Raw genomic sequence first — 13,056 nt, 5'->3', positions numbered from 1 at the left:
GTTTTAGACTCAGTATGTATAAACATAATTTTTATTACTGTTTCTCCACCTTTCTGTAGACCAAAACTACATAAGAGGGGGGGGCAACAAAGGGTTTATAACACAGTTTGTGCACAGTATCAAAGTGAAGTTGGTATCAAAGCAAATGAGATTGTTAAAGATTTAGGATGTTAAATTTCAGCCCCATTATATCTATAAAGAAAATATTGGAAAACATGCCATCTTATAGAGACAGAAGTTAGAGTGTGGATTGCTGGGGGAGGGGCAGGGGAATGAGGAGTTAATGCATAATGGGTGTAGAGTTTCTGTTTGGGGAAGTGGGAAAGTTTTAATAGTGGAAGGTGGTGAAGGTACCATAACGTTGTGATTGTGATTAATCCCACCGAATGGTATGCTTGGGAGTAGGAAAGTTTATGTTGTATGCATTTCCCACAATTTAAAAAAAAAAAAAAAGAGTAACTAGAGTGACAATAACAATTAAATGCAGTACCTGAGCCTGGATGGGATCTGGCAAGGGAAGAGAAAAGGCTCAAAGTGACATTAGTGGGACAAATGAAAAAATTGGACTATAACCTGAAAGCTTTATATCAATGTTAAATTTATTAAACTTGATAATTGAACTTGAGGTGGTTACATACGTGAACATTCTTGTTCTTAGGAAATGTACATGACGTATTAAGTGTTAAAGAAGAATGGTTTACACAACCTACTCTCAGGTAGTCAGAAAATGGATTAGTAAATAGAAAGACAGCTAGCTAGCTAGCTATATAGAATGATATAGTAAATGGGAAAACCGTTCAAATTGGTGGATCTGTATACCTGGGGGATGGCAGGGTCATGTTGGAGTTCTTTTATGGGTTTTGGATTATTTTTGTAATTGTCATAAGTTTGAAATTATTTCAAAATAAGAAGTTTTTACAAAAGAGCCTTGTGACAAATTTTCCGACATTAAACTATGCCACATAACATCAATGCTTCCCTATAAACAATTCTCAATGAGTAATAATTTCCAGGAGAGTTGAATCTATTTTTTAGTAATCACTAAGTCTAACTGTCATCCACTTTGAGGTGAGAAAGGGAAATTGAGATTATGGTCACATGTCTGCAAACAAAAGGAACTCTTCCCAGACCCCTGGCAGAAAGAGACTTGGAACTTTGGGTTCCTTGCTGAGGTGTTTCAGGACTTGGTCATCCTGAGAAGACTGGTTCCAGCCTTCCCTGCCTTTCCTCTGGCAAGGCAGCAGTCCCAGGATCTCACTGGGCCTGTGCAACGCTGTTGAAGACACCTGGATGGTCATATGTGCCCTGCCTGGATCTCGTTAACTTCCACAGGCTGTCCAGTCTGTCCTTTACCTGAAGTGCAATTTCTGAATGATGCCACCAGGGAATGAGATCCCATATATTGATATCGATATCAATATACCATAACCTGGGAATTAGATACCAGGTTATATCAATAGTGTCCTGATAGCTCACAAATCCCTTACAGTCATAGACTTAAAACCCAAGAATCATAGGAACTGTTTTTTCTTCCAGGAGTCTGTGCTGATTGCACTCTAAATGGCCTGCCATCTTCTGAAAGGCAAGGAAAAAGGGAATAAATTGTCAGTTGGAAAATCTTGAATGGACTCATTTTTAAAAATCATCAATGGTTCCAGTCTTAGAGCCCTCAATCTTTTTTTTTCAGCCATAATATTTTAAATAGTCAAAGGAGTAAAGCTTTTGTCAAGAGGAAACATACACATTTCCTGTCACATGCCCAAATCTCCTCTTGCCTCTGACAGTTTACAGGAGACCTAAGGGCATATGTAATCTTCTCGTCACATAACAAGTAATCAGATCAGCCTGTCTGATCATGAAAATGTGGTATTAATCACCAGGAATTAAGCCTAGGTTAAAGAGGGTGGCCATAAATGATTACCTTAAAGGAGTTGTGACATTATACATATAATTTCCCCAACCAACAAATCTTTTTTTTTACTTAACAGGTATGTGTTGGCTCAGGGGTTTTGGAGGTTAGAAGGCCTGCTTGCTCTTGGGTCAGACTTCTGGCTGCCTGACCATCTTTGGGGTTCCCTGGCTTTACCCTCACATGGCAAATCACACAGCAGTGTCTTCTCTTTCTTCTGGGTTCTGCTGACTGCCTGCTTCTGATTGCTCCCCTTGACTTCTTGTGTGCCCAATTTCCTTTGCTTAGAAGGACCCCAGCCTCACCGGATTAAAGCCCACCTCATTCGGTTTGGGCACAGATTAATAACATCTTTCAAGGTCCTATTTACAAATGGGTTCACACCCACACGATCAGGGGTTGGGACCTGGACATGCCTTTTGTAGAGGACATGATTCTATCCTCAAAAGGAACCAGAGTGAAGTATAGGGTTCAACTCATAGCAGAAGCTACATGTCTTCCTCTAACCCATATCTCATTTTCCTCACTAATGGAACCTCTACATGAATAAGGATGTGGGCCCAGGTAAAAGCTACCTTCCCTGTGGATAGGGGTGACAGATGAGATGTATGGGTGAGGATTCTAGAAAAAGTTCTTTTAAGGGGGCTGACTCAGTTGGTAGTCTCCATTTTTCCAACCATTTTCTCCTTCCTGGGATGAAGATGTGATAGCTGGAGCTCCAGCAACTAGAAGGGAAGCTATGAGGGTGAGAGCCAGAGAGCAGGATGGAGCCTGGATCCCTGAGGACTTTATGAAACCACCATACTAACATTGGCCCACCTATTTCTGGTTGTTTCATTAAGTAAGAGAAAAAAGACACATAAAACCTTTCATAATTTGTCTTACTTAAGCCACAATTTTTTGGAACTTTGTTACTGACAGTGAAACCCAATTCTACAGTAATGTTACATCACTACTGTAATCCAACAATGCGACTCTGGAGGACAACATTAGTTCCAGGCAGTATAGCACCAGCTTTTCCCCAATTTAGATGTTATATTGTGACAGGATCGGTCAGTTTCTGTACCATCCCACCTTTCCTCTGATACCTTTTCTCCATAGAAGTGTTAATTATCAAAGAGGCAGTTAAAAAGTCAAATTAACAGAGATGAAGGAAAAATGAAAAAAAGAAGCCAAAACTATTTGCAAACTGAATAAATACATATTTTTCCCATCACATAGCTGTGTATTCTTCACCATGATCATTTTAGAACATTTGCATCACTCATGAAAAAGAAAAAAAAAGAACTCATATGTCTCATATACCTCACCCCCCTCTGTCAGTGACCCACAGTATTTCAGTCTATCCTATTTTTACCCTTTATCTCCCCCTATTAGTTATTTATTCTTATCCTTTTTTGTTTCCACTCATCTGTCCATACCCTGGTTAAAAGGAGCATCAGACACAAGGTTTTCACAATCACACAGTCACATTATAAAAGCTATATCGTTATACAGTTCTCTTCAAGAATCAAGGCTACTGGAATATAGCTCAACAGTTTCAGGTATTTCTCTCCACTCACTCCAATACACCATAAACTAAAAACGGATATCTATATAATGCGTAAGAATAACCTCCAGGATAACCTCCCGACTCTATCTAAAGTCTCTCAGCCACCACCCAACCAACAAATTTTAAGATGTCATCAACTTTACCCAGTACCCTCTGACTTCTAGTAGCAAATCTACCCACACTACTATGAGTTGAAAGCAACCTATCGGTATGGATGCACCCTAAGCAGGTAGATATGGGAGAGTTTTGCCAGATTGACAGAAGGTATTTAATAAATGCAATGTTTCATCCATTCCTTCTGAAATTTGAGAATTTGTTGCCTAAAAAATTATAGTGAAATGTTACCAAATCACCACCTCTTAGAATACATGATTCTTCAAATTGAATAGAGAGCTTTCCTGCTAAAATTGAACAGTGGCGATTCCCTTATTCTGCAGTTAATAGAAATAAAAGAGCTTTTGGGCTCAAACCTTGTGAGTTAAGACTCTACCTCTGAGCATTCATGAATGGTAAGCCCAGAGTGGCTATTTTATTTATGAATTCTGAACCAGTTTCCTCATCTGACAAATGTATCATTAATACATACTCCGAAATATCATGCCGGAGATCAAATAAAATGTGTGTGTTCTCTCTAGTACAGTGCCTAGAACACAGTTGATACGCAAAAATTAATAATCTTATTTTCTCTGGTCCTGGACTTCACATTTCACTGAATCTCAATATTCGTTTTTACCCAGATCCATTCAGTTCAATAGCATTAATATTCTGCTAATCGCTGTGTTAGGGGCTGAAATAAATTAAAAGCGAAATGATAATGTATTTTCCTTTGACAACCAGGACAGAGGTAATCTTATAAAATTCATAAATAATCACTCACCTATCACAGACACACAGATGTGTAATTTTCAGTGGATGTTTGTATGGGTCCAAATAAGTGTCTGCATATTTAATTTCACTATTGCATGTGTGTGATTAGCTTCACCTTTGTGTGTTCCCCAACATTTAGTGCTCACTATAAAAAACATTTTAGAGAAATCAGCGGCTGAAGTCCAGGTCAAACACAATGATGGACTGCTAAAGGAGTGATGCAGAAAGATAAAAACAAGCACAAAGAAAGAGAAACACATATTCATGTATTGTTCAAAGTCACTGACGCAGAGAGCCCTTAGAAAGTGATTTACACTATAGGGATGTTATGATGCATTGTCATGCAGCTAACTGCACAATTCATATTGTGCCTTGGACAGCTGCCCTTTCTCTGTGAAAATGTTTGGATCCCAGGAGAAGTTGAAATTGAAGGCTTTATTTATTATTACTGTGGTAAAGCTTTTAAAAATAAACAGAGAGACATATACACATTCTACCGCAGTGTGATATTTTACCACCCGTTCTCACTCATTTAAGTTAGAGGTTAAAATATTGATTCCCTTTTAATTATTGTTGGTTATCATTTGGAAGTAATGCTCAGTTGTGCTCATTTTTCTTTAATTTGGGGGCACATTTCCTATTGAGTTATCAGTAGAAAACTCTGCCAGATATCTTCAGGTTCCTTAATAAGCTATGTTTCTAGTAGAAAACAGAGCTTCTACATGTCAGTCTGTGAACCATCACCAGAAACTTGGAAAAGTAGTTTGAAAAAGTATGATAAGCCACAAATGAATATCTTGTAGACTTTGGCAGCAAATTTAAGAATAATACAAAAGGAGGTGATTTTGCTATTTGTTGTTTTTTCTTTGAAGATAGTTGAAGAACTTAAAATGTGCTGGCACTAACACCTCTGCGTTGCAGTTTATTATTAGCTTTTAATCACAGTATCTTATTCGTTTTTTCACTTTAATGAATTTATTTTAAGATGCAGATATTTCTGGATAAATACAATGCTTGCATTTTAAGAATTTCAGACAAAATGGAGAATGGAACATGTCTCAGAGTTACTTTTGTTGGCCGGGGCGCAACTTGCAAGCAATCCAAATGACTCATACATTTGGCCTGCTAAAACAATAAAACTATTTCTTTCTTTCTCTCACTCTCTCATTATCCCCTACTCCCTCTCTTTCTATCCCTCCAGCTAGGCTCTTCCATACTCATAATTCTTATATGCCAAAAATATATCACAGTATGTATGTATGTTCAAATACCCAGAAATAGAGGACCAGAACTTGATGGGGTCAGTATTTGAAAATAATAAACAAAGAAGAGTTACATTTCTCAGTTTATTATTTTTGTCCTTTAAACATCTGTGTCTGATTGATTTTGTGGAGTGTTTTAAATTTCGTATTCTGTTCCTGATAATCCTTGGGTCTATATGTGAATATTTTGGCTTTACTATGGTATTTCTGTATGGTGATTAAAACAGTTGTTAAAACTCAAAAGAGTTCAAATAAAATTTTACATATGCTTAACTCTTTTTCATTGTTTCTAGACAATCCAGCTCTTTCCCTAATTAATCTCTTATTTCTTCTGTATTTAATTATGGCCATATCACTTTTTTTATCTGCTACAGTCCTAAGCTTGCCAGCTTATGCCAAATCTACTTATAGTGAATTCAGCTGCAGCAAATCTTCATTTTTGTTTAATTGGATATAAATCCAAAGTTGGTTCCTTGTAACAAAATGCTAAATACAAAAGTGGTTACAGAAAATCTTCATTCACAAATCATTTTGGCTCTGGTGGAATTTACTTCTGAAGTCACAAGTCCGCCAGTGAAACCAATTAAGTATTTATTTCATTTCATTAGTCCTATAATGTACTAAACCGCAGAGCTTTAAGCTAAAATTTTATGCATTCGTCTTTAGATCTGTAAGACTGCTTACCTTTTCTTAGTCGTGCAAGAAATAAGAAAGGCATGATATACTTTAGAATTATGCTTAGGAATGTGATAAAATGGGAAATTTCCCAACCTTCTCAAGAGTCAAAATTAGAGATTCAGGCCTACAAAATCCATGACCTACCAAAATATGCTGGAGTCTTCTTTCCATGGACTCTAATTCAACAAATATTTAATGAGCTTTTATGTACCAGGATCTCTGCTGAAATATATGAATGTAATTAAGAGAAGTGTGCAATTATTATCTCTCACTAGCAAATAGGTAATCATACCCTGAGGGTCCTTCACTGCCAGATTTGGACTAATGTGAAAATAAGCTCAGAAAAGCAAAGATGCTCCTCAGAGTTGCTGGTGACAATGTCCGACTCCCACAACAAATAATACAATGGATGGCACTGTCATTAGAAACATTATGGGAACAAGAATTAAATTTTTCTAGGAGAATTTGTAGACTAAAATTTATTTTGAGTATCTTTTTTTTTTTTTTTTTTTTGTAGTGGGGGTATTATATCCACTTGGCAAGAGTAGGGTGAAGTAGGGCTCAAAAAGCTTCAACCCTCATGTCTTTGGATAATTTATCTAGGTTCATTCTCACTAGGAAGTTTCTTGTTTTGGATTTGTGAAATTGGAGATCTGAATGATTTTACATAATGTTCAATATTTTCACCACTGGAGTGTGATAGATTCAGAAATGTCTACAAATACTACCTCGCCACTGGAAAAAGACATTAACTAGAAAATCTAAGTTAAAATGTATTCTTGGAGAATGAAAGAGTTTTCATTAACACATCAGAGTATATTAGGTTCAGAATTTCCCATTTCTGAAAGCAGGGAACAAGGGAGCTCATGGTAAGTGAGTTTTAATGAAGGATGAATAAGCTCTGCTAAGTAGAAATCCTTGGTAGACAGGAGAAAATCTGTATGAATTCCGAAAAGTATCCTTTTGCATGTGATTTTTAAATTGTTTTCTCTTTGCTGTCTATGGTGGTTTGGAGTTGTTCTGTACCCAAGAAAATGTCATCTTCTTTCAGTCTCCTCTTGTGGGTGCAGACCTATTGTGGCGGGGCCTTTTGGTTAGCTTGATTCAGTTGAGATGTGACCCACCCAATTCAAGGTGGGTCTTAATAGTTTACTGGAGCCCTTTACATGAGGATAAAGGGCAGAAACAGCACACACACATGAGAGAGTTTATACAGAAACACCCAGAGATTGAAAGAGAGGACACAGATGCTCAGAGAGAAAGCTACAGGAATAAGAACCTGAAGGGAATGGAATCCAAGAGACAAGGATCAATGGATGCCAGCCATGTGCCTTCCCATATGATAGAGGGACCCTGGATGCCATTGGCCTTTCTTCAGAGAAGGTATCTTCCCTTGATTTCTTAATTTGGACATTTTCATGGCCTTAGAACTGCATATTTATAAACCAATAAGTCCTCATTGTAAAATTCAACCCATTTTCTGGTATATTGCATTCTGGCAGATTTGGCAAATAGAAACAGATCTTGTTACCAAAAGAGTGGTGTACTGTTGAGTTTGCAAATACAAAAATGCTGGAACAGCTTTATATATAGATAAGGAGAAGATTCTGAAAGAATTGTGAGGAGCTTGGTAGGAAAGGCTTAGATTGCCTTGAAGAAATTGTTGGTAGAAATATGGATGCTAAAAATACTTCTTAATGGAAGGCAGAATGTGAAAATGATGAGCTTTGATATCTAGCTGAGGAAACTTCTAAACTAAATGTGGAAAATGCAACCTGGCTTATCTTTGTAGCTTACAGTAAAATGCAAGAGGAAAAAGACAAGCTGAGACCTGAACTCTTGGGTACAAAGAAACCAGAAATTGATAGTTTGGAAAATTCTTAGCTTTTTTGAAATGAGTTCCCAGAGGATAGTGCCCCACATGAAGATTTAACCAAACATGAAACTAGTCAGACATTTCAGGGAAAGTCAGGGTTAGAGATGGAGTTATCCAGAAAGGATTTGTGGAAAATCCTATTGTTTTATGGTTGGAACCCCTGTAAGCTGCATGTGAAACTTACTTTTTTTTTTTGCAAGATCTGTATGAATAGAAGTACTGCCAGCCTGGACTAACAAGAACGGAAAAAGGACAAGTTGAAGAAAAAAATGACTTCAAAGGCATAACCATGAAGCCAAGGTATGGAGATAAGATACCCTAGGCCAGGAAAGTGGACCCACCCATGGACATGAAGAGAATGAGTTTGTCCCAGAATTTGCAGAGAATGTGTCTTCCACCCCATTGTTCAACAAGAATGTTACAACTCCAAGTTCTTAGATGTCTGGGGGACTGAGGAAAGCTTTGCTGCTCCATTGTTCAGGAAGTGTGTTGCTGTCCCAGGCTTCAGAGAGGGTGGACCACATTCTTTGGGCATTGGAGAGAATCTGGCCACCACCCACTGTTCTGAGGGGGTTGATTCTGTGTCCCAGAGATGGCAGACAGTCTGGGTTCCACCCCAATGTTTGAAGAACATAGTGCTTTCCCAATGCTTGGAGATGCTGGAGCCCTCACTCCAGTATTTGTAGAGAGAAGGGTCACTTTCACAAACCCTTGGAGAGTGTGGGAGAGTTGCTTTCTCATGCCTCAAGGATAAAGTGTCTTTCAGTAGATGACTCTCAAATTTTAAATCTAATGAAGTATGCCTTGCAGGTTTAGGGAACTGTTTAAGTCTGGTGACCCCTGTTTCCTTCTAATGTTTCCCTATGGAAATGGGAACATTTATCATATGATCATCCCTCTTTTGTGAATTGGAAGCAGATAACTTATTCTAAGTTTCACAGGTCCACAGCCAAAGAAGAATTTTGTCTTAGGACAGACCATGCCTTTAATTTATTTTAAGAAAACTTTGTACTTAATGTATTACTGAAATGATTTAAGGCTTTTGTGATATTGTGATGGAATGAATGTATTTTGCATATGGAAAGAACATGACTGTTTGGGGTCCACAGGGTGGACTGTGGTAATCTGGAGTTGCTGTGTACCCAATAAAAGGTCATGTTCTTTTAATCCGTTCTTGTGGGTGCAGACCTATTGTGGTGAGACCTTTCAGTTAGCTTGTTTCAATTGAGATGTGACCCACTCAATTCAAGGTGGGTCCTAATCCTTTACTGGAGCCTTTTATGTGAGGATAATAGGCAGAAACAGCATACTCTCATGAGAGAGTTTAGAGAGAAACACCCTGGAGATACTGAGAGAGGACCCACAGACACTCAGAGAGAGAGCCACTGAAGACAGAACCTGAAGTCAGTGAAACCCAGGAGAAAAGATCAACAGATGTTGGCCATGTGCTTTCCCATATGACAGAGGAACCCTAGACACCACAGGCCTTTCTTCAGAGAAGGTATCTTCCTCTTGATGCCTTAATTTGGCCTTAGAACTTTAAATTTGTAAACTAATAAGTCCCCATTGTAAAGCCCACCCATTTCTAGTGTATTGCAGATACTATTTCAGTTGCATTCAGTAAACTGAAATGATATCTGCAAAGAAAAACCTGGAGGACTATACCTGAAACTTTTAACAGTAGGTACCTCAGATGGTGGGATAAATATACTGGTATTCAAACTTTTAATGCTTAAAAATTGCATAGTTATAACAAGAAAAAAACAATATATCAAGCACCTCATTAAAGTAACATTTAAAAAAGTTGAAAGAATTAAAATCTTTTACATTTTTAAACACTTTACCTGGTAAGATCTAAATGAAATTGGGAGCTTTCTATAAGCCAAGTCACAGTCCACATAATATTTATTTCTGGAGGAATGGTCCAGGGAAATAACTAGGACACCAGAGCATTCTCTTGACCTGGGTAAGTACTTGACTATAAATTTTAAACTGAGTGTACCAATTAGTTTCACTCTCTTTATGGCAAAAAATATACAGGGAAATTCATTGTATAACTGTGAAGATCTCCATTTAGCTTAAAATTCTTTGAGTCTAATTTCTAGAAATCTCCATGGCTTAAGAAGTCCAGATAGGATAGTGTTCATGCTGTGTGATGATGATATTATGAACAAGGAACAAATGCTTCTTGATTTTATCATGTCAAGCATTGCATAATTCGGCCTTCACCTATTCTAAGATAGTTATAAAGTTCTTCACAAACACCATCAGCATCATCTAGTCTTAAAATCTTTGACTAACACTTGCTTTAGGCTCATACACCTTTGTTTTATTTTGAAAAGTTTATTGCTCTCACATCTATTTCTCATATTTCAATTAGATATGATATGACAATATTAATATCTCCATTCTTAAAGAGCAAATATGAAATACCTCAAATTATTTTAAAAAATGAGATTGCTGGTCATTTCAAAGACTCTTCAATTAATCATAAGAGGATCACCAAATACCATATTGAGATATTGTTCAAATTTATTTTAAACACAGATCTCTCACTCAATGTTTTCCTCTGGCCATGCAAAATTTCACCCTCATTCATCATAGACTTTTATAAAAGGAAAAAAAATTCACAAGCCAAACATCGTATTTCCCAAATGTGGTAGTTAGATTCAGTTGTCAACTTGGCCAGGTGGAGGCACCTAGTTCTGTTGCTGTGGACACGAGCCAATGGTACGTTGTATTGGTTAAGGTTTTCTAGAGAAGCAGAATCAACAGGGAACACTCACAAATATAAAATTTATGAAAGTGCTTCACATGACCACAGAAATGCAGACCCAAAACCCGCAGGGCAGGCTCTGAATCCAATGACTCCGATGGAGGGTCTGGATGAACTCCACAGGAGACACTCACCAGTCGAAGCAGGAATAGAGCCTTTCTCTTCTGAATCCTCCTTAAAAGGCTTCCCGTGATTAGATTAAGCATCACCCATTGCTGAAGACACTCCCCTTTGGCTGATTACAAATGGAATCAGCTATGGATGCAGCTGACATGATCATGATCTAATTCTACAAAATGTCATTGTTGCAACAGACAGGCCAGCACTTGCCCAACCAGACAAACAGGTACCACAGCTTGGTCAAGTTGACACATGAACCTGAGCATGACATACATGAACCTCATCTGTGGCTGATTACATCTGCAGTTGACTAGGAGGTGTGCCTGCTGCAATGAATAATGTTTGACGTAATTGGTTGGTATTTAAATGAGAGGTCAACGTAACACAGCCCAAGCAGCTCAGCACACCTTATCTCAGCACTCGCAACTCAGTCCAGGTCTTTGGAGATGTAGAAAGAAAACACCCTGGGGAAAGTTGTTGGAACCCAGAGGCCTGGAGAGAAGGCCAGCAGAGATCACCCTGAGCCTTCCCGCATAAGAAAGAACCTCAGATGAAAGTTAGCTGCCTTTCCTCTGAAGAACTAATGAAATAAATCCCCTTTTATTAAAAGCCAATCCGTTACTGGTATGTTGCATTCTGGCAGCTAGCAAACTAGAACACCAAACTATAACGTAAAACTATTTTTATTGATTTTGATTACATTTTGACTTAATATATTAAAAATTTTAGATGATCATAAAAGTATATTTTCACGTGTCTATTTTAACTAGTCAGTATCTTGAAAGCAATTAAAATAACATTTTACTAATGCATTCCAACTTTGTAATTAGAAAATAATGTATTTAGGAGAATGTATCTTTTTTTTAACTCTGATGCTAACTATTCCATAGAAAGATGTTTTCATTCTGGATGTATTCCTCAATATATTGAGACACACTTTGGACCTGATATACCTTGGATTTTTCTCAGAAGGCTGAAGTATTGTCCACTCTTGTTCCAATTCTACAATAAAGTCATTGATATATTCTTTTTACAACTGCTGCAAAAATAGGAATATTACATTTGAATTGTTTTATGGTAACTTAGAGAGATTTGGATTTTATAAACATTAGTTTTTAAAGTTGAAATGATCCTTTGTCCTTCATTAAGCATCAAATAAAAATGCCCATAGAGAAGGTTCTGTGTCTCTACAATCACGACAAGAATCAATCACTTCTAAGCTTATTTGATGATAGAAAAAAATTACCCCCCCCCACACACACTATATCTAGCACGGCTCTCAAACTATGGATTCAAATTTATTAATCTGGTCTGCCTTTAAATACTTTGCTTCCATGCTGGTTTGAAACTGTATGCACCCCAGAAAAGCTATGTTCTTTTAATCCTAGTCCAATCTGTGGGGGGCAGACCTATTTTGGGGTGGGATCTTTGAATTGGGTCGTTTCCATGGAGATGTGGCCCACACAATTGTGGGTGTAACATTTTGATTAGATGGAGATGTGACCACACCCATTCAAGATGGGTCTTAACTAGTTTTCTGGAGTCTTTAAAGAAGATGATAGAGACACAGATGTTTAAGATGCTAAGCTAAGAAATGAAATCCAGAGTTTGCCCCAGAGAAGATAAGTGAGGGCCCACAGAGGCTTGGAGAAGCCACTGGAATCCAGAAGCAATGAACCAGGAACCAGGGCTTCAGATGCCAGCCGTGGCCTTCTTATGTGACGGACCTTGGCCTTTCTTCAGAGTCAAGTTATCTTTATCTGGATGCGTTAATTTGGACATTTATGTGATCTTAGAACCATAAATTTGTAATTTAATAAATCCCCTTTGTATAAGCCAACTCACTTCCATTATATTGAATTTGGCAGCATTAGCAAACCAAAACAGCTTCTGTATTTCAAAATGTTCCATTTGCAAAAGATGGCCCTTTGAATAGTGAGATTAGTAAGGATAACAAGTTTCTTCACCTCCCTTCAATCACGCCCTTTTGATGTGACATTTAGATGCTATCAGAAA

This window comes from Tamandua tetradactyla, chromosome 18 (genome assembly GCF_023851605.1).
Source record: "Tamandua tetradactyla isolate mTamTet1 chromosome 18, mTamTet1.pri, whole genome shotgun sequence".
NCBI lineage: Eukaryota > Metazoa > Chordata > Mammalia > Pilosa > Myrmecophagidae > Tamandua > Tamandua tetradactyla.
Note: the sequence above shows the minus strand (reverse complement) of the source record.